Source organism: Mycteria americana, chromosome 1 (genome assembly GCF_035582795.1).
Source record: "Mycteria americana isolate JAX WOST 10 ecotype Jacksonville Zoo and Gardens chromosome 1, USCA_MyAme_1.0, whole genome shotgun sequence".
In the NCBI taxonomy this organism is placed as follows: Eukaryota; Metazoa; Chordata; class Aves; order Ciconiiformes; family Ciconiidae; genus Mycteria; species Mycteria americana.
The window spans coordinates 77,021,704-77,042,085 of NC_134365.1; the positions used below are offsets into that span (position 1 = coordinate 77,021,704).

Consider the following 20,382-nt stretch of genomic DNA (forward strand, 5'->3'; position numbering starts at 1 on the left):
CTCTGTGAAGCACTTCAGCCCTAAGCAGATCTGTCCGGCCAGCACAGCGGAGCCAAGGCAGCATCCCTTCTGCCAGTTCAGCAGTAGGTTCAGTGTGCGGAGCTTTTCTTACAGTGTTTTCAAAAGCTTGGCTGCAGGAAGACTCAGGGATGGAACAGCTGAGGTCAGAAGTTTGACCGTTCTGGGGGGGTACAGTCTGGGGGCATTTTGTACTTAGGCTGCTGTGGATTGAGTTGATCCTTTGGGCACTGAATCTCTCCTCCTCTCCTTTTTAGGAAGGGATTGGAGAGGAATTTAAACATGAGGAAGGTTTAAACTATTAAATTAAACTATTGATTTGACAGCTAGAAACTGTTTGTGCAGTGCTTTGTCCTAGGGCTGAACATAATGTTATACGGAAGCTCGAGGTTTTGGCTAAAACAATTAGCTCTGTTGAGTATTTAACAGTCTGCATACTTCAGGTAGCTGAAAGCCAGGACAGCTTTGACAGCGTAGCTACAATAGTTGGTCAGAAGAGCAAACATTTCCAAGGTGGATGCAGCTTCTAACAGTAAAATCGTGCTTTTGCTGAGAGAGCGCATTCCAGCTTTCTCGAGCGAAATGAGCTACCCAGACAAAAGCGCCGTTTTCTCTGCTTATACCTACATCCGCACAAGGTGCTTTTGCTGGCACAGCTCTGCCTTCAAAGGATCTTATCTCATCACAGCTCTGGCTGACACAACTATGCCGGGAGACTCAGTAGCAGAGACCTGACCTGAAAACACTCTGGCTCAGCTTTGGGGTTAACACACGGCCAGGAAAAAAGAGCGATTCACAGAACCCACTTTCTGAGCTGTCGTGAAATGAAAGACATGCACAGCCTGGGTGTGTGAAATCATTGCCTGTTGGGAAGGAGATCCCTCGGCTCTTTCCGCTGCTGTGTTTTGGGGAGTGGGTTTGGTCTAAAGGAAAACTTCTGGGGCTCAACAAGGTGCTGAAGTTTAAAACAAAATAATTGAAAATTGGCTGAGATGCACACAGCTTGTTATTGTATTTCAGGGCCCTGCCTGCGAGCAAGCATGGATGCTGAGGCATGGGGCTAATGACCATTCCGCTGCTTAAAACCAGATGACCTCCAGAGGAGAGGAAAATTGACATCTGGATCACTACAAGTCATTATCACTCGCAATTAACCAAGGTGAGTCACTGAAAACGTGTAAAATGAGATGGTAACGCTTGTGAGAATGTTGTAAGGGTAACTGCATTAAAAACTGAACTACGTTTATCACTCAGCAATGAGGCTCAGGCAAAAACATGGGATAGATGCACTGCAGATTTAATAAGAGTGCTATTAATTGCTGTTTTGCAAGGGGCTCGGGCTGACCTCAGAGTCACTGCCAGTGGGAAGCATGGTCCTGCTCATGCCTCCACCCGTGACACCCAGACACCCACTTTGTGCCAGTGATCTCTGGGGCTTGGAGTGTGTCTGCTCACCCCACTGATCCAGCCGAAAAATAACTGCACTGCAACACCATATCCCTAGCTGTACCACGCTGTGAACGCACTGGAGACTCAAAGTACCACCCAAAGAAGATCACGTAAGAGAGTGTATGCCGTGCCTTCAAAATGCCTCTGACAGCTCTTGAAATACTAGGCTTGATGCCATTTATTGATTTGTAACCAGGGAGACGGTACGTGTTCCCATTGCGAAGTGAGGGAAAAGCTCTTTGCCTTTACCTCCTCAAGCAGTGAAAAATGTTGGAAAACACTCTTCCTCGTTGTAACCTCCTGCGGCCTTCACAGGAGGGACGAGCGAGATCTTTGCCTTCTCTGAGGCTGCTGCATTTTCACACAGGTGGAGAAAATCAACCTTGCCTTGCAAACCAGCCTGGAGCAAAAAGGGCTAAGATATTTTGGGAGATGAGAGATAAGCAAGCCAGAAAGCCTTATCAGAGATTTGTCTTAACTTGCAAAGGTATTTTCTTTGATGAAAGAATTCAAACAGTTGTTTGAAATGTTCTGTCAACTCAGATTTGTTTTCGGAGAGATCTCACTCATATGCCATCCTGGACTAACAAAGCCCTTCTGCATTAGGTTCTTTAATAAGAATCTTCACTTTCTGAATTAAAAATTAATTAAAGTGTAAAAAAAAAAAAGAATCAACAGAACAAGCAATTCAGAAAACAAAGGCTGATGAATATTGGGATTCAGTGGGGATCAATATTTGTTCCAAGTGCTTGTTTTTGGGCAAGTCCAACTCTGGCCGCTTCAGGAGGGACGGAGTGCTGGATGCGGGAGCCCTGTGATTCCGCCCGGCGCTAGCACTGACCCATCGGCTGACAGCAAACTGGTAACATTTGCTGGAGATTCGATGAGGATTTGAGGAAAACGGGCAAAAAGACCAACTGTAGAAACTGATGCTACAGCGTAGCATGGGTACTTTCCCATTTTTGTTGCGAATTCAAAATGTTTACTTTCAACATGCTTTTGAATGGAAACTTCCCACTTTTTTAGAAATTATGGTCAGAAACTCCGTACAACCAAATCATTTTTTCCACATACAAAAACATTACATCAAGAGTTTTGTCGAACCCAACCCTTGGAGGAGGGAAGGGGAGGAAGGGCTGTGAGAATAAAAAAAAAAGGTTTGGGTCAACTCAAAACAAAACGAATAGTTGGCCGCACGCGGCTGCCAAGCTGAGCCTCCCAGTCCGCCAGTTGTGTGAAGGAGGGATATCCGCAGGCCTTGCCGACCATTTTGCCGTGGGAGAGGCACGGCTGGTTTTAGGGGTGAGACGTGAGGGGGTCGGTGGAGCGCACCTGCCCTCGCTGCCGAGGTCGGCGGTAGGTGTGATGCCTCCGTCCAGCTGCGGGACCGGTACCGCTCGGGTGGATGGGACCGGCCCTCCTTCCCTTCCCGGGAGCACTTTGGGGGGTTAACACAGCCTGTTTCAGAGGGTGCAACCGGTGGCCGAGGCGAGGGCCGGATCCTGAGGCGCGAAGGCGGGCACGGAGCGCCGCGGCCACGGGGCGGGAAGGGGCCACGGGCCCTAGGGAGCTCGGGGGCCCCGCCGGCAGGAGGCCGCCTCTGCCCTGCCCTTCACCGGGCCCCGGGGGAGGCGGCGGGCGGCGCCTCCAGAGGCTCCCGTCGGGCGGGGCGAGCCGGGCGCCCCGCCGTGGGCAGAGCCGAGGCTGAAGGGCCGCGGGGGGGGGGCTCCGGCTCCGGCTCCGGCTCCAGCCCCGGCCCCGGCGCCGCGCCCGCTCCGCCCGCCGGCGGCGCCGAGTGACTGCCGTCGGGCCCAATCAGGTCGCCGGCCCGGCCCGGCGCTGCCGCCCGCCCCGTCGGGGAGGCCCGGCCCCGGGGCGGGGAGCGAGGCGAGCGCCCGGCTCGGCCCGGCGCGGCCCCGCTGGGTCCCGGCCGCCGTGTGCGAGGCGGGGGCGCGGGCGGTCCGGGGCGGGGCGCAGGCGGGGCCGGCCGGGACGGGGCGGGCGGCGGAGCGGCGCGGACCGGACGGCGGCGGGGGCTGCCCGGAGCCGGCAGAGGCGGAGGCGCGGCCGCGCCGGGAGGGCCCGCCGGGGTTTGGGCGCAGGTAAGGGGCGCGCCGGGGAGCTCCCGGGGCCCGGCCCCGCTGCCCGAAACCGAACCGAGCCCGACTGCCGCAACTTGGTGTCCCGGCGGGATGAGCCCCCGCTGCGCCTTTCCCCGCGGCTGCCTTGCGCGGGCGGCGGCGGCGGCAGCGCGCCCCGACGGCTCCCGCCGCGCCGTGCGGGCCGCAGCGGGGCGGGCTCCTCCCCGCCGCCATGGGCCCGGGCCGCCTGCCCCGCCTGGAGGGAGCGGGCGTCCCCCCGGGGAACGGCGGGCCGGGCGCCGCTGCGCGCCCCACGCGTGGGCTGGGAGCCCGCCGGGAGCCCAGCGCCGCGGGTCGGGCACTCGCCGCGTGTCCCCCGAAGCGCTGCGCACCGTGCGGGCAGCGGGCAGCTTTCGGCGTGGCGGCGGGGAGAGGCTGTGGGGGTGCTGGGGGCCCGCCGGCCCCCGCGCTTGCAGCGCCCGCCTCAGCCGTGGCCCGAGCAGTGCTGGGCGAGGGGGCTTCCTCTCCAGCCTGCCCTCCCCCCTGCCAAAAACCAGCCGGGCCTCTGTCCTCAGGCTGCGTTTAGGTGTTCCTGAGCTGCGTTTGCTGCATCCCGGCTGGAAGGGGGAAGGAGAGCGGTTTCAGAGGGAGGGTCGGTAATTGGCTTCTGACCTTTTGTAACTTATTTACGCGCTGGAACTGGTATAGCTTTTAGGGAAATTTTGGAGAGAGGTACGCTCCAGTTGAATCTTTTCAGGCTTTAGTAGGACACTGCGGCCGCAAGTACTGTGGAACTCAGTTGTGAGTTTTATCTTGAGCTAACAAACGTGTTTTGATTTAAGGCCTGGCGTTCTTACATCCTGTAATTATTTCTTCCAGGTCTGTTTCTTGTAGGTCTGTGACTTTTAAAGAAACTGAAATAGCTGTGCTAGCTCACACCCTGGCTGAGGTGCAGCTGTAGCAGTAAAAAGGTGCTTTACACCTATGTAGTTATTTCTGTGGGGGGAAGAAGTAAGCTATGGGGTTAAACGCTTTGCTGTGGTATAACAGCATGCGTGTGCTCTCCTGTGGAAGTGCAGCACTGCTGATCATCTGCAAAAACACAGATGAAATGTTTAGGACTCGGGCTTGGCTGTGTCTGAGCCTTCAGGGACTCTGCTGGCTCTCCTTATTTCGGCCCAAGCGCAGATACTACCAACAGCACTGTGTGTGAGCTCTGGTATGGATTGCAATGGCAGCACGATTGAGCAATCTGAGTGTCTCTGTATTCCAAAAGTAAACAGCAAAAATGGGTCACAGAGTGAGAATATTCTCCATACTTACACGATCGAATATCTGAGAGGAAGATGTTTTGGTGTGCCAACTCCGCATTTATTGCTTCTATTAAAGGTGGCAGCCATAGCTTGGGGATTTAACTTTGTGAAGGACAAAAGTGACTTGCAATTATAATAAAAACCACAAGTACGGGTTTCAGTAAAACCAGTGCACTGAGTGAGGCGGCATGGTAGGTCGGTTTGAAAGGCATCCCAGAAACCAGGAAAACTGAAATCTGCTTAAACTCTCGGTTCCAAATGCAGCGAGCATTTTGGCCTCTTAACTTCTTCACATCAGTAAGAAATTAAGAGACAAAGTGCTCCCTAGTTTGGCTTAGTACCCCTCCCAGGGGAGTTTTGACAATAGGATTTAGCACAGTTTCTTGAAAAGCTGTATCAAATAGATCAGCTCCTAGAAGCAGAGGGAGTTGTTTGGCTTGCTGATGAGAATGACAGTCAATAGCGTGCCGCGTTGCTCGTAAATTAAGGTAGGTGTTCCTGTGCCGGGAGTATGAAGTTGATGTTTCCCTCCTCCCCGAAGGCAGCGGGAGCTCCATGTGTTTGCCTGGCTGTGGAGTGGGGCCCTTACGAGTGGGTTTCCTCTTCAGCAGTGTTGCTCCTGCTTTGAGGCACGCCGCCTTTGAACAAGGTGCTGTTAGGTATTCAGCAACTACTATAACCCTCTTAAATGAGATAAGAGCAAGAGCCCGAGTCAAAATGCATGGGTCCAGATTCAAGTGCTTCCTCAGCTTCGGTGAGTTTTGCCCTGGGTTTTCATCCATTTGCTGGATCGGTTCTGGGTTTAAGAGTTCTGTTGAAGAATATTTAAGTTGATGTGTCCTGTGCATATGTGTCTGCAGCAGATCTGTGCTCTGCAGCAGATCTATGCTCTGGAAAAATTGGTGAGTAACATTTCTGCTTGTCCCTGAAACACAGGATGGAGTACCTTGAAGTCAGGGATGTCACATGGGGCAGAAAGCTGTGTTGAATGTAATCTCTTTTTTTTCCTGCTTAGATGCAAGTCCTGTTTCCATTTTCGGCTGCGCGGCCTGTGCAGTGTAAAACATGTTGCAGGAAGGAATGGGGTACTGATGAAAATATCTGTGGAGGTGTATGGGGAGACTTTGCTTGTGACCTGTATCAACATGAAGATGACGTTAGCATTCCCAATATTACAGCCATTCCCAGGAGACTAAGGTTCTCAGGTGGTGCTGCCAGCCTGTCTGGTCCCATCGCTTGTTGGTGATGAGGAGGACAACGTCTGGTCCCTGCTCTCTGATCAGGTCTGGATGGCCTGAGGACAGGCAACGCTATGAGGTGTGTGCTATGAGGTGCACGATACAGCGTTCTTCCAGAGGTTTTGTGTCTCTTGAATCCATCCAAATGGGGTTTCTGTGATGTTTCTGTCTGTCACCGCTTCAAGGAGCAGTTTCAATGAAGTGAAAATCCTTCCCCTGAAGAGGTTTAAAACCAAAGAAGGTTTAGTCACTTTCTTGACAGTGGTGTGATTGCATCAAAATATACCTTTGGCTTACTCAGGACAAAGTAGTGTTGCTGTAAACTCATTTGAATAACTGACTAATTTGCTTTGTTGTGCTTTGCATTGTATGTTTTCTGTGAAGGTGGGGGGAGCATGGAGAGGTGGCTGGATCACAAATCTGGTACAGATGGTCCAAAAATGTATCTCTGACTCCTGGGGAGGGGCAAGAGGAGCGCAAAAAATAAAATGCCTGTGACTGGGGAGTCCACTGGTTTGCAGTAGTTTTCAACAGAGAAAGTAAGAGCCCAAATATTAGGCAGGATTTAGGGAGATAGTGGAGCATCCTGGAAATTACTGTGGTGTTAGAGGTGGTCAGCAAAGCCCCTGTCCCGCTGCTGAATTTGCATGCCCTTCCTTAAGAAGGTGCTGGTAACCTCTGCCTTGGCTTGTAAATGATGATGTGCAAGTTAGATTGGTATACCTGAGACAGCTTCTTCTCGTACTTACCTTTGTTATTTTCAGGCTTCAAAGCAAAACTCAAGTTACATTGCTTCTTTAAAGCTGTACAATTATGATCTGACCTATTTCTGTCTGGCCAAGCCACATCTGTAAATTTATAAATGCCAGGAACAGGTTTATTGGAAGGTTCAGGTGGGTTTTGTTGTGTTCACTCTTCTTGTGTGGAGCTTGTGCATACAGCTGTGCATTAAGAATACATAAAACCACATAATGCCTTCATAAATAAAACCACTTAGTACCTTCCTGTACTTAGGCTGAATAGTGGCCCCCCTCCCCATTTGTAATTTTGAGATCCCGTTGGTGATCCCACTAGCGACTTTGCTCTTGGATCCAGCCCAGGAGAGGTAAGTGACATTGCCTTGCCTTGTGTTTACTGCTGGTGTTTATACCCAGACATTTATTTAGCATCTAGTATAAATTCCCGCCCTGTCTTGCCCTACTGTAAATTTGTTTGTGTGCCCAGAGCCTAACTGGTGTGTTGCAGTGTCTCCTTAGCAGGTGTACTGTGCCTAGGTCTCTTCCTTTGTCAGTCTTTGCATTTGTGCTGGCTTTTTTAGTTTGAGTAGGACTAGGGCATCAGCCTTCCCTGTGTCTTGGTAGGAAAGTGGCTGTTAGTGCTGAAAAGTTGGCTGCTAAACAGGTGATCAGTGAATGGAAAAAGGGTGGCCATTTAATGGTAGCTTCAGAAATCAGTAAGTTTACTGTTCAAATAGCTCTTTGAAGATGGCAGACTTACAAGCATTAATCTTTGCATAACATAGGAAAGGCTCCGTGTTATTCCTGAGAGATTACATCTCTTGCCCAATGTTTGGAAAAGTCAGCATCCCATCCAGAATTAAAGCTTGGTCCTTCTTTTGGAGGACAGTGTTTTTCTTTCTCTGTGGGGTTATTATCTGCAGTTGTGTGTCCAACTTCAGGCAACTTTAGCAGATGATCACACTAAGTCGTAACATCTGTCTCGGTGGGTTTCTGGTGGGATCTTTGCTTTGGATCTGTCCTTGTTCCGAGTGCCCTAGCAAGGGTGCTCAGCTGTGAACACACCTTGAGATGCATGGAATGATGCATCCATTTTTTCCCTCCTTTTTTTTTTTTTTTTTTTCACCTCTCTCACAAGGTGACTTCTGTGTTGGTTCAACTCAGGCTGAGCATAGTGGCCGTCTGTTATTTTTCTAATAGTGTTTGCTGCCAAGATAGTACTTTATTTCTGCTTGAAGGTTGGAATTTTCCGTTAATAATTCAGTCATCATACTGAACTCGCAGTTGCTTGCCCGTGATGTGTATTGCCCTTGCTATGGGCATATATGATTTCCTGATATCCTTTAGCTTCCAGAGCACGTTGTTCCTCTGTGACTTCTGCTGTACACGAGAAAAGTGTAGCGGGTTAAAGCTTTATCCTTTTTCCAAAGGCTGCGCTTCTGTTTCTGTCAAAAGGCCAAGATAAACCAATTATGTAAAGAGCTGATGTCTTTCCTCAGTGGAAATATATTTAGATACAGGTCTTGCAGCCAGTCATAGCTATAGCCTTTCTTCTCCTTGCCCCTGCCTGGGCTATCTTCATCATTAGCGAGGGAGGCAGGTGGAGAGCTTGGGAAGGGCTTAGGCTGTGCAGTATGGCCTCACAAACCTGACATATCCCCTGGGTAGGAGTCCTGTGCTCTCTTGCTGTTGGGTGCTTGGCCCCTCTGGACTGACAGAGCTAATGCTTCATCAGAGCACTCTTCGTTAGAGGTGCTGTCTGGGGGGAATGCTGCTGAATCTCACCCTTGTGCCTTGCACGTTGGATCTTCTCCCGCATGTCATCTCAGGAGCATGAGGAATGGCCCCTAGTGAAGACCAGAATTGTTCTGCTCTTTCTTCAAAAGCACGGTGCAAGTCTCAATCTTGCTAAAACCGCTGGGAGATGCAAAAGCCTCGTTCCCCCACATCACAGGAGAATGCTTAGGCAGAGAGATTAGCTCTCCTGTCCAGCACTGGGCTGGAGACCGGTGTCCCAATCTTTGTTAAGGTGAGGATGCTCACTTTCCCTTCTGCTGCTCTGCATCATTAAGCAGTGCAGGTTCTGTCAAAGAACCAGGACCAGAGGTCATTTAAGCAGTCTCTGGCTCATGGTGTTTGAGGGAAGATTAAAAATAACAAAAAGTGTGACTTTAAGCAGCCATTTGCATACATCTTGATGATAATCACACTTCCAGTAGGCACAGTGTTGTAACTCTTGCATGTAACTCTTGCATGAATAAAATCCTGTTGAATGCCACCTGTGAACAAAAGGTTCCAAGATCAAGTACACTAATCCAAAAGTTGATTTGTACTTGCATCTTTCTTTATAGGCTTTTTCCTAAATATCAGCGGAAAACTTAAGGCTGAGACTTGAGCCGGCTCTTGCAGCATTTGAACTCTAAAATGGAGAATCTTTGCGCTGTCAAAGACAGCTGTCTAATTATGTCTCAGATCAGAAAAATTTGATAACCACTAGCACGAATCAGCACATTTTAAATCAAAGAGTTCTTGTGGCTCCAAATGTGATGGATTTGGGAGAACAACTTTATTTTCTTGCTCTGTAACAGATGTGTCAAAATAAGAGGAAATGATAATTATTTGTCTTGCATACCTTTTCTCAGACTGATCAATTCTGAAACAAAAATCTAGGGAAAAAGTATAGGGTATATTTTATATATTAATGTAGAATATAATGCCAAATAGTTCATGGACACTGCAGTGGTTGTGAAGGGAGATACAACACATGCAATTTTTAGTCGGTAACAGAAAAATAGCTTTAATACTGTAAAAACAAACTGCCAAACAAACAACCGCCCAACCTCCTCATTTTCAAACCTTTTCCCCGCTTTTATGAGTGACAGAAACAAGAGCGCATGTGAATTTACCAAACCAGCACCAGGGCCTGGTTTTGGGCGTGAGGAAGGGCAGTTGATGCTGTGGCAGCTGTGCACGCACAGCTGTCCATGTGCTCTGTCAGCGGGCATGGTCATGGGAGTCTGGTTCTCTCCCAGCTTCGCAGTTGGCTGTTCACGGGCCGAGGGGTTCAGCCTAGAGCAGTGTGAGTCCTAAGGATTTCAGACCAAATTCTGAAATTCAGAAAGAAGGTCCTTAATAATAATGACGTCTTTCCTTGATGCAAGAAGAGTGGTTTGGCGAGTGACTCGGAGGCTGTTTTGTTGGCCTTTGCCCCTCAACGCAGAATTTGGCAAAAATGTCAGAGCTGGTTTCTCTGTCTGCAGCGGTGAGGTGCGGTTAAGGTTTCTGAGCATGCTTGCGCTTAAAGGAGTGACCAAGCCGTGGCTCGCAGGCTGTGTGCTGGTCACAGTAGTTTTTGTGGCCTGTGGTTTATGGCTGGCTACCTGCTGTCCCAGGGACGCTGCAGGTAGAGGGCAGGAGGAGCGTGGTTGCTACACGCATAGAGCTTCATCTGAGGTTCTGGCAGTACATCAGGTGCTTTGAGGATGTGCTGGGTTTGCTGAGTATGCTTAGACTGTTTGTTCTGCGCTGCTGAGTGTCTTTCCATGGCATGGGTCTTGATCTGAGCAAAATTGAATTTCTGATTACCTCCAGAGTTCAGGGAACTTCAAGTCCATTCAAAGGATCCAGAATAATTCAGAAAGTCTAGGTAGGTGTTTTACTGAAGTCTTGGCTTGATATTTTCTCTCTAAAGTATGTGTGCTCACTAGGTATAGCCATATATGAAGTTTAGACAGAAATACAGCCTTTGCAAAACACAGGAGAAGTGTAAGCACTGTTGAAGGAGATTAGCTATTTAGACTAGCCCAGATCATAGGGAGTGTAAGGGATGGGGAAAAGAATATGCAGGCCCTTTGGAGGCTGGTCTCCATGTTTTTGGACGTCATGAGATTGGCACATGAAGGTGTCTGTAGGATCAAATTAAGGTTCTGCAGAGTGTAATGCTGATAATTTAACATCTGCCCTGAAGAGCAGGTGAGGAAAAGCATCTTCATTGTAAAAAAGTGCTGAGCTGTTTCTGTGTTTCTGAAAATAGTTATTATCCCACGCAGTTGTAGCACTTGTAGTCTTGGGTTCTGTACAGCTTAGCAAGGACACAGCCGGTGTGGGTTTGTAAAAATCACTCGTGCCATATGGAGTCTGCCAGAATCTGTTTTCCCTTAGGCTTGGATCAGGTAGTCTACTCGTATGGAAGAAGTCCTGTGGAGACAAGGTGTTGGCAAGGAGAGGGAGCGTACAGCCTATTGGGATCTCCTCAGCTTGAGTGTGAATGGGTATTTGTAGATGTCAGCTATGTGATTGTGTTGTTTTGCCTTATTTTGCAAGCTTTTCATGTGGATTCAAAGTGTTTCCTCTACCACCCTGGTTTAGGTTTATAAACTTGTGTTGAAATGTAGCATGGGTTCATCTTTGTCCATTTCAGAGGAGCGTTGGGAGCGAGCCTGGTGGGGAGCGTGCTGCCTCCTAGAATTGCTGTGTGCAGGGTGCGAGGGGAGGCAAAGGCTGGGACGTGGATGAGGCTGTGGCTGTGTGGGGCCAGGGAGCATTCCTGGAGGTCCCCAGATAGAGATCTGCATTGGTTTCCCTATCCAAATGTCCAAGCTGGAAAACACGCTTTATGTGAAAACACGCAGGAGGTGGTGGTCTCATGGCTGTGCTCCTCAGCTGGGGCCTTTCTGGTCTCTCTCCTGCACTGGAAGCATCTTTGATAGACTTCTGTTAAATGGGAGGGGAGGCATGGTACATCGAGCTTCTTTTTTAAGAACTAGACAAAAATTGCATCTTCCCCAAAATCCTGGTACACTGCAAATGGAAGGGGCTCCACACCGTAGCTGACGCGTGCTCCCCAGAGGTCAGTCCCCTGCCTCCTGGAGACCTCTCTGTGCTGCAAGGGGGGACTTCATGTTGCAGCTGGAGGCTGAAGTAGCCGTCCTTGGTGGCTTTTCTCAAGATCTGAGTGCAAATGGCTGTTCTCCTGGAACAGAGTGTGTATTATAGCCAATTTCAGTGGGTTAGTGGCTTACATAGAGGGAGGGGTATACGGACATGTTGTAGCAGCCAAGGCACACTGAGTGTTCCAAATTCCTGCCCACAGCTGTATGCACAGTGGAGCAAAGGTCCTCTTCAAGAAGAGGTGGGTGTGTTGAGCAACTAATCTCCAGGAAAGGCATATGGTAGCTAGATGCCTCCTGGTGGGTTCAGGTGCTAGCTTTGTTGTAGTATCCTCTGTCCTGCTTCCAAAACAGGATTAAGCAAAGGAGGCTATTTCTTTACTTTTAATTTAAATCTCTGGGAAGTTGGTTTTGGTTTAGAGCAGACCTGAAAAGGCTTGTCAGTTGGATCTTAGAGCCATCAGCATTTTTTTTTCTCCGCTTAACTGACGCTTGTTTAACTTGTGACAGCACTTTTAATTTGTTATGTTTGTAAAGGAAACATCAGGGGAGGATTCAGAAATGCATATTTATGTTTCTTGGCTAAGCTTAATTTGGCTCTAAGAACCTGTTTTTGTTATTTCAATAAAGAAGAATTTTTTGTCTTAGGCTGGGATTTTTTTCTGTATTTCATGGTTCTTGTTTTTTGGTTTTGGTGGGGTTTTTTCCCTCTTCCAAAAAGAGCATATAGTGGCTTACCTTGGTCTACACCTTCCCTTGAATGTGAAACATGTAATTAACAGGTTCTAACCAGAAGTATCCTCTCGGAGGTTTCCTCACTCATCCTGGAGCTGGTGTTGGACCTCCTGCGTAGTGCCAGGCAGGACCACTGCAACCTCTGACGGTGCTGGCACAGAAATACGTTTTCTGCGGCTTCCTCAGGACGTGCAGCACTACCAGGAATTTGGACACTGGGGTGGAGTGTGCGTTTCTTCCCGCCGCCCTTGCTTGGGAGGACTGGAGCCTGTTACGGTGGGAGACCCCAGGGAGGTGTGCGCAGCGTGGCTCCGCTCTCCAAGCAAGTGGGAGGACTGCTGCTGGGCTGGGGGTACGGATGTGCCCCCCTCCTGCCCCAGCGCCCCAGAGGGAGGCACGCGGCAGGAGCAGCTGAGGCTGGGCTGTGCCCCATGGCACGGGGACGCTGCAATCGCATGGCGTGCCTCTGGTGGGGTGTGTGACCAGATTCATGGTACTGCTGCAAAACTGGGATGCTGCTGGTGGTGTTGGGGTGGCAGAAACATCTGGGAGCAGCCAGCTGTGGGATGGGGTGAGTCCTGCGACTGCCCCATGGTGTTTCCCCTCTGGCTGGCTTGCCCCACTCCCGGTGCAGCCCTGCCCTGGTGGGCAGTGGGGCTGGGTGGCCTCGCTGGCTAGTAGCGCCATCCGCAGAAGTACATGGCAAAGCTGTGACCAGGGCGTTGTGAACGTGGGCCGACCTGTCTCTGGGAGTGGTGAAAGTGTCTGTGTGCCGTCTAGACCAAGCGCTTGCACCCGCGGTGGCTGGTGGCACCCGTATGCCCTGAGGGCGATAATGACACTCCTCAGCCAGCTTCTTGGGGAGCTTAAAGGATGATTAATCCTTCCCTGCTTTCAAGCCTTCACATGAATTAATGAAGCAGTATTGATGGTGTGGTTGCATAGATGGATGGGCGTTATGTGAGAGGAGTGGTAACAGGTCTGTCGCAGGTGCAGACACTTCTGTGGCAGCAGTGTCTTGCTTGCTCTCCCTCTGTTTGCGGTATTGCTTGAGAGTGTCCTTTTGTTGAACAGCCGTGAGGCTTTAAATGCAACGTGGAGATGAGAAGATTGAGCTTTGTTTTCAGGGTGGTGCTGGTAAACTTCCTGCAGCTTGGTGGTAGAGATAATTCTGCACGTTCGGGCTCCATTGTTGTGACTGGGTCTAAGGTGAATTTAAGAAAAATATTTTGGTCAAACAGGCTTTCCTTTCTGTTCTATCCAAAGGGAAAAATCTGTTATGAGCCTGATCTGTTGTTCTCATTACTGGGGGAGTTTCTGAATGGGACCTAAATACGTAATTTTTTGCACGTCCTTATCTGTGCCACACAGTGTTTTCCAGGTCAGTATCTTGGGTTTCAGACTCTCTTGTCATGATGTGCGGTCTTAAATCCGCATACACAGAAGCGTTTGATCATAGAGATGTCAATATGGTGAATGGCGTTTCTCTCGGGATTGTTTTGAGCATCACAGTGGAATTGGCCACTGAGGACCAGTGTTTGCTCGGCTTATGGCACGCTCTTGAGCTGCTGTCAGAGGGAAGGTGAAGTGCAGGATTGTTTGACCAGTCATCTGTTGCAAGGCTGTAATGCCTGGGGAAGTGGAGAGGAAGCACTGATTTACCTGCAAGGCCTGCCAGGGATGAGGCTTCCACATGAACTGCTTGGAGGGAGAGGGGACATCTTGTACCCCAGCATGCTGATTGCAAGGATGGATTCTCCAGAGGGCTTTGTGTAGGATCAAAACCACAGCAGGCCCTCAGTTGGAGAGTGCCTCCTTTTGTGCAGGGTGATGGCAGTGGTAGCTAGAAATGTTTTTCTGTTTGGACCTGGTTGGGAAGCTATCCCTCTTTTGCCTGCATGCTATACAGTGGTTACTTCCTTACTTTCAGAAGTACTAAAGCAGGACCGGGAGTTCAAGGCTGCCTCCTGCAAGGAGCCACCATGCTGCTGTCTGCATCTGAAATCTGTTTCCATTTTCTTCAGCTTCTTGATCTCAGACCTTGTGCTACTTAAAGCTCCCCCTTCCTTCCCTACTCTTCCAAGGAATTTTACAAAGCAATCAATAGCTGTCTAGTTATGACAGCAAAATGAAAAAGGCTGTAACGTCTCCATAGCTACCTAAAAAGTACTTGTAAAATGCCGGTGGAAGAGAGTGCCCTACAATTATCCCACACATTCCTTGCTTGCGGACTGAAAATCGTTTGCATTAGTTAAGTAATCACTGCACACTTGTCCAGTGAGAAATGTTTGGTTACTGCAATAAATTTTTGTTCCTTTAACCCTGTGAAGCTGAAAAAATGAATTTGTTTTAAGTAGAAAACTAACTGACCTGAACTCTCGGTAGATTAACTGATTGTAAATGTACCAGCTTAATCCCACTTGGGTTTTTTCTTGTGTTTCATGTAGCATCTGAAAAGAGACAGCTTGTGGCAAATTAGCCAGGGTGAGACTACAAAAAGATTGAATTATTCCTGTTTGAACAGTTCCCAGCATGCAAGCACTTGCTGCTTGGTTCGTACATCATCTGTATCTTGAGTTAGCCTGCCAGAGCTGCTGTGATTGAGGTGAAAGTAAATAACTTCCAACTGGAAATCTTGCCTTTGATGTAAATGATAATTCATGCATTCATCAGTAAAAGTTTCATGGAGATATGATGAACAAAAGTTGTGGTTGGTGTGTGTCTGAGTTTCTTGCAACAAATGTCTTGCCCTGTTGTGTTTCCATGAAGAGAAACTGTTTGACGCACTGCCCTGTGCTGTCCTGAAAAGTCACTTTGCTCCTAGTGAAACCCAGTGCTGGTATGAAAATACAGTTGTCAAAATATATGTGAGGTCGTACGTGGCGTGTGTCTGTGCCTTGTGCTGCTCCGTTCACGTTGGGGCACGGCATAAAAATAACAGGCTGCAAAGTTAGGTCTGCTGCATTTAGGCAAGGCTAAACTTACTGTCAGGCATCTGTAAGCACAGAAGTGGTTGAAACAAGCTGATGCTTCTGTAGGGACTTGCCTTGATATACTGATGTATTGCAGTGCCTCTTTTGCAGGGAAGGGCCTGAAGGGGTAGGGGAACTACATATATGTGGCATTTGTTTAGGATCAGCTGCCTGGTCGCTTTGGACAATGTATCCAGCTGGACTACTGATGCTAAATTGGAATTTGGCTGTTATATTGCAGTTAATTCCTCTTCGTACTAAATGTGCTGTATCATCTTTCTATGGCTGCGGCAATTAGGGCCTGGCTTTAGTGTTACACGTTGTGAGGAACATCATGTCCCTTCCTTAGATCCAGCTGTGTTCATACAGCTCCCGCAGAGTGTGCACTGAAGAGCAAAACAGGGGGGCTGTCTCTGTTTTTCTGTGTTGAAAGGAAGAAATGGGACCCTACCGCCTTTCCTCTGAGCTGCACTGGGTTTGCTGTCCCTTTTGCCCTAAGACATTGGGCCATTTGTGGGTAAGATGTTACTTGCTGCAAGCAGAGCGAGAAGACACGGCGCAGTGGATGAAATTCCTGCTAGAGGCAATGAAAGTCCTGCTTTTGCTTTTAGTGAGACCTCAACTTTGCATTGTCCCACTTGCCGTGTTTTTCTGGAAAGAGGGGTTAACAGGGATGGAAACCCAGCGATGACCCCAGTGCAGATGCCTTTGCTGTTGTCCCCTTTGCCTGGGTGAGGTGTTAGGGAGATGGTTGGTGAAGGGAGGAGGACATGCTGATACCGTCCCCCTGCGTGGGGGTGGTGGTGGGGTCTCTGTTGCTGAAGTCTTTGGGCCTGGAAGTGAGGGGCAAGGAAACAGGCCCTACAGAGGGCCTGGGGCAGACTGGGCTGGGCTAGTGGGGGTAGAGGTGGGCTTGCGAGGTGGTGGGAGCTCCTCTGGAGCCAGCTGTGGCAGAACAGGCAACCCTGCAGGCTCCAAGAGTTAGAAATCACAGGGTCAAGGATACAACAACTGGTGTTGCAGCTGTCTGTTTTGCAAGCCTACATGGCCATGCCGCTGCCTGGCTGGAGCCAGCGTCCCCTGTCCTGTTGGCCACTCTGAGAGCGGTGGAGAGGAAGAGTGGCCTCGGCAGCCAAAGCACGTGTGACCCTCTCAAGGGCCTCCATGGGCCCCGTCGGAGGACATGCTCCTTACGTGCGCTGCCACTTGCCGTGGGGTCTGTCCTCTAAGCGTGCGTCCCTGCCCTCTGTACCGCAGCCCGCAGTCTCCCACAGGCGTGCGGGAAATTCAGAGCGCTGTAATTTGTGGTGTCCTTTCCTTAATCCTTCTTGTCTAGCTTGCACTGTAAGGCTTTGAGGCAGAGACTTTACTTCCCATATCTAGAGCCTTGTGCGTGGATCTGGTTGATGTTTATGCGGAAGTACGAGGGCAGCCAGAGGTTCTCCGGGGTCTGATAGAAACCATACGTGAAATTAATCCAAATTAAACTATGTTACACGTTCTGTGATAAACAGAAGGTTACAGCACGGAGTCAACATGTTGCATAGCTTTGAGACTATGAAGAATGAAAAGTGAATTCTCCTCAAAGTTGGCTGTGCCTGTATGAGGCTTGATGAAGTTTTGAGACAAGCCAGTACGCCAAGCTTGCTGCGTAGGCGTTTGCAAGAAATGAGGCAGATTTATGGGAGAGGACTGTCGGTATAGGGAGGCAGAGGGGTGCCGGAGATAAGGTAGCTAAACATGGGCCTGCTGAGGATAGATCTGTGGTTGTGGACTCAGGCACTCCTTCCTATGGAGGAGGGAGAGGTCAGTTTGTGTGCCCTGCTAATGTGGGCAAACTGGAGCTGGTTTGCGTACGCAATGGGATTTTGCATGCCGTTCTGGTATGCCTGCTTCCTCCTCACGCTCCACAGTGACGGAGCATGTGGCAGGGACGTGGAAAGCAAGGGAAAACAATCTGGTCGGGGGAGCCTTCGCGTGGGTGGGCGACAGCCTCGCTCTTGCTGCAGAGCCTCTGGGGGGGTCGGGGAATGCTTGGAGGTTGGTTGGTAGCCAAACTGTCAACAGGGAGCTTGGCACTTCCCAGGACAGCAGGAAAAGGTGTTTCTGGGGCTGGCTCTGGCCCTCGTCCCCTTTTCCCAGCACTGGGGTGAGGGTATGGTGGACTTCGCAGCAGTGATGGCATTAAGGGCAGCCTTGGAGGCCAGAATGATTTTTCCCTGGATGGAGTCGGAGTCAGCCCCTGGGGGCACGGGGCTTTGCTGGCTTGTGTCTTTGGAGTGGTCGGATTTCTCCCAGTGAGTGTTTTGGGCCTCGTGAGGAACGAAAAGCATACAAAAATGTGCGTGCTCTGGGAGGTGTGCTGGTGTCAAAGAGCAGTGGAGGCAAGAGACGGACCAGTGTAATTTTACAGTCCGATTTACACGGGGCTTGAACAGTCAGAGCACTGCGATGCTCTGGAGGGTTTGCAAGGCCACTTGCTACTCTCGGGGCTGGGATTGGAGAGGGATGGATGCCACCTAGGAATTTCAAACCACAGGTCAGCACGGGAACACAGCAGCGTTTCTCCATGGGAAAGCAGCGCCCATGTGGTCCGGCTGCCTCTCCTGCCCGCGCAGAGATCGTGTTGATCTGGTGGACACAAACAGGCTTGCAGCCTTTCTGCAGAGCTGTGATGGCTGAGGAGAGGCAGTTTCCCAGTGAAACGCTGATTCTTAGCCATGATCCTATGTGCTGATAGCACCTGTATTGGAGAAAAGGAGCAATTCTGTGTTACAGCGTTGGAATCACGCATGTTGATTTTTTTTCAGGGACGCTGCTTAGGAATAAAGGATGGAGGAAATACTGCTCATGGTGAGGAAGGAACTTTCTAACTCTGCACTTGTGGGTCCCTCCTTCCTGTGGGCCCTGTGCTCAGCATTGGGACCATATTAACTACTTGTGTTTGGATTTCCAGAGAAGAGGCTTCCTCTTGAGACTTCCTATTGTAATTCACATCTGTGAAGTTGAATGCAGATGCTGTCTGTCAGGCTGCGAAGATTCATGTCCAGCTGTGTATATACAGAGGAGGAGAGATGTTATTTTGGCATCTGCAAAGACAACTTACTAAAAATAGGCTAAAGCCCGTGAACCCAGGAGCAAAAGTAGTTGTCCCAAAAGTCTTACTTGATGCATCTTTCTTTTTCTTTCCCCCTCAAGGAATATTTGTTTGGAATATTCTCCGTGTCTCAGCATTTGCACAAAAGCTAGCTCTGCTCGTGCTGGAGCTGCTGCTGGGTGGACAGGGCCAGGCTAAGCTCTGTTTCTAACTACTTGTTCCCTCTGAGGCTGGGATATGTTGCCTCCCTCATTTTCACTGCCTTCCTGCTATCAGGCCTTTTATCTGTCTTCCTACTTTTGGATCCTGAGCTTCTCCGAGACAGGGTTGCCTGACTGCATAATGTGCAGAGCCCTCGCAGCGTACAAGGGCAGACCGTGCGGCTGAGCGGGAGCAACGCTTTTCAGGGAGGCACAGGTGATCAAGCAGCATGTGGAGAGGTCGGGATGTCGAAGCGAGGGCTTTCCTGTGGTTTGGGCTGCTGCCTCTGGCCATGGTTTATGTATTCGGTAGGGGCCACTGCTCACATGCACGTAGCAGGCTTTGTCCCTGGGTGGCTTTGTTGTTTCGAGTCCTCTCAGTACCTTGATGCTATCTGTCTTTCTCTGCATCTCTTCTCCTCGTCCCTCTCGTGTGCATCCTTTGAGGTGACCTGTACTGAGAAGTCTCTGCCAAGACCCCGTGCAGGTTTTGGGAGTGGAACCGCCAGGCTCCCTTCTTCACAAGGCTGGGGCCTCCAGCGGTGCAGAGCTGGCTTCATTTTAGGAAAACAGAATAAAGCAGATCAGTATTAACTTGCCTTCACGGAGTTGATCCTGGCTGCAGCTCAGTTGGATTACGTTAGCTGGTATCCAGAGACTTCCAGATTTTAAGACTGTGAAGCAACTTAGCCTGTAAACAGAGTGAGTGGTTGCTTGGCTGTGCTGTTGTCATTGTTTTCTGTTCATTGACTGCATCGCTGGAATAGTACGGGGTGGTGTTAAATTTCTGGACAAGGCTTTGAACAAAATCTTCCATCAAAATGCTTGATAAACCACTGACTGTAATGCAGAATGCTGGTCTGTCTTTTTGCAAGTTGAATTGTCGGAGAGCTCTTATAATTATTAAAAGATGCTTTGTGTTAATTTAATTTTGTGTAAAGGACACAAGCTGGATGATTCAAAGAAACAATGCAGACACTTAATCCACGTAAAAGCAAAATTCCCGTATCTGTGCACATGTAATACTTAAAGATTTCCAATGACATCACGTGCAGGGAGGAAGTATAAAAATATACATAAAACCCCAATACTTTAAAATTTGTCAATTTTGAAGAAAGCATTTAGTTGTGGGGGAACTGAGTAATGAAAAACAGTCAAAGCCAGAATGGAGAAAGCATTGATTTAGTATCTTCTCAGGGTGAAACGAGGTGGGAATTTTTTTCCCCATTGTATTTTAAATGCGTTTAAAATTGTATTTGAGACAGCTTGTGAACAGTCAAGATTCAGCAGTGATTTTGTGAGCAGAAGGGCTATTATTTGGGCTCTCTGGCTGGGTTCCAATGCAAGGGATCCTGAGTCAGGGTGCAATGCCTCCTTGCTCTAGGCAAGCGTAACTGTTACCTCCTCCTCCTGTTCCACAGGGACCAGCAACTTCGCCTCCTTTCTGCCTGCTGACATCCTTCAGGACTGAGTTAAGTCCGTAGCAGTATTGCCCATGTATATTGAGCTTGATGCTGGCTCCTGCTAGCGATGAAGGGCTTGTGTGCCTGAAATACTGAATGGTGCTCTCGCCACCCTTCCCCTGGTGAGTGGCTGAAGAGAAGAGCTTGTGGGGAGAGGTGGTCCCAGCTGTGTATCCTGGCAGAGCTGACC

At 49.6% G+C, this 20,382-nt stretch overlaps 1 protein-coding gene across 9 annotated transcripts in view; it reads left to right on the forward strand.

Moving 5' to 3' along the window:
* Positions 1 to 3,340: 3,340 nt before the first annotated feature.
* PPFIBP1 (PPFIB scaffold protein 1) overlaps positions 3,341 to 20,382 on the forward strand; it is a 120,439-nt gene continuing 103,397 nt past the window's right edge. For 7 of the 9 annotated variants that reach the window (XM_075506891.1, XM_075506936.1, XM_075506903.1 and 4 more), the window contains exon 1: positions 3,341 to 3,569. The gene's annotated coding sequence lies outside the window, so the exon portion shown is untranslated. The remainder of the gene's footprint in view (positions 3,570 to 20,382) is intronic. The other 2 variants (XM_075506912.1, XM_075506943.1) reach the window with 1 other exon arrangement.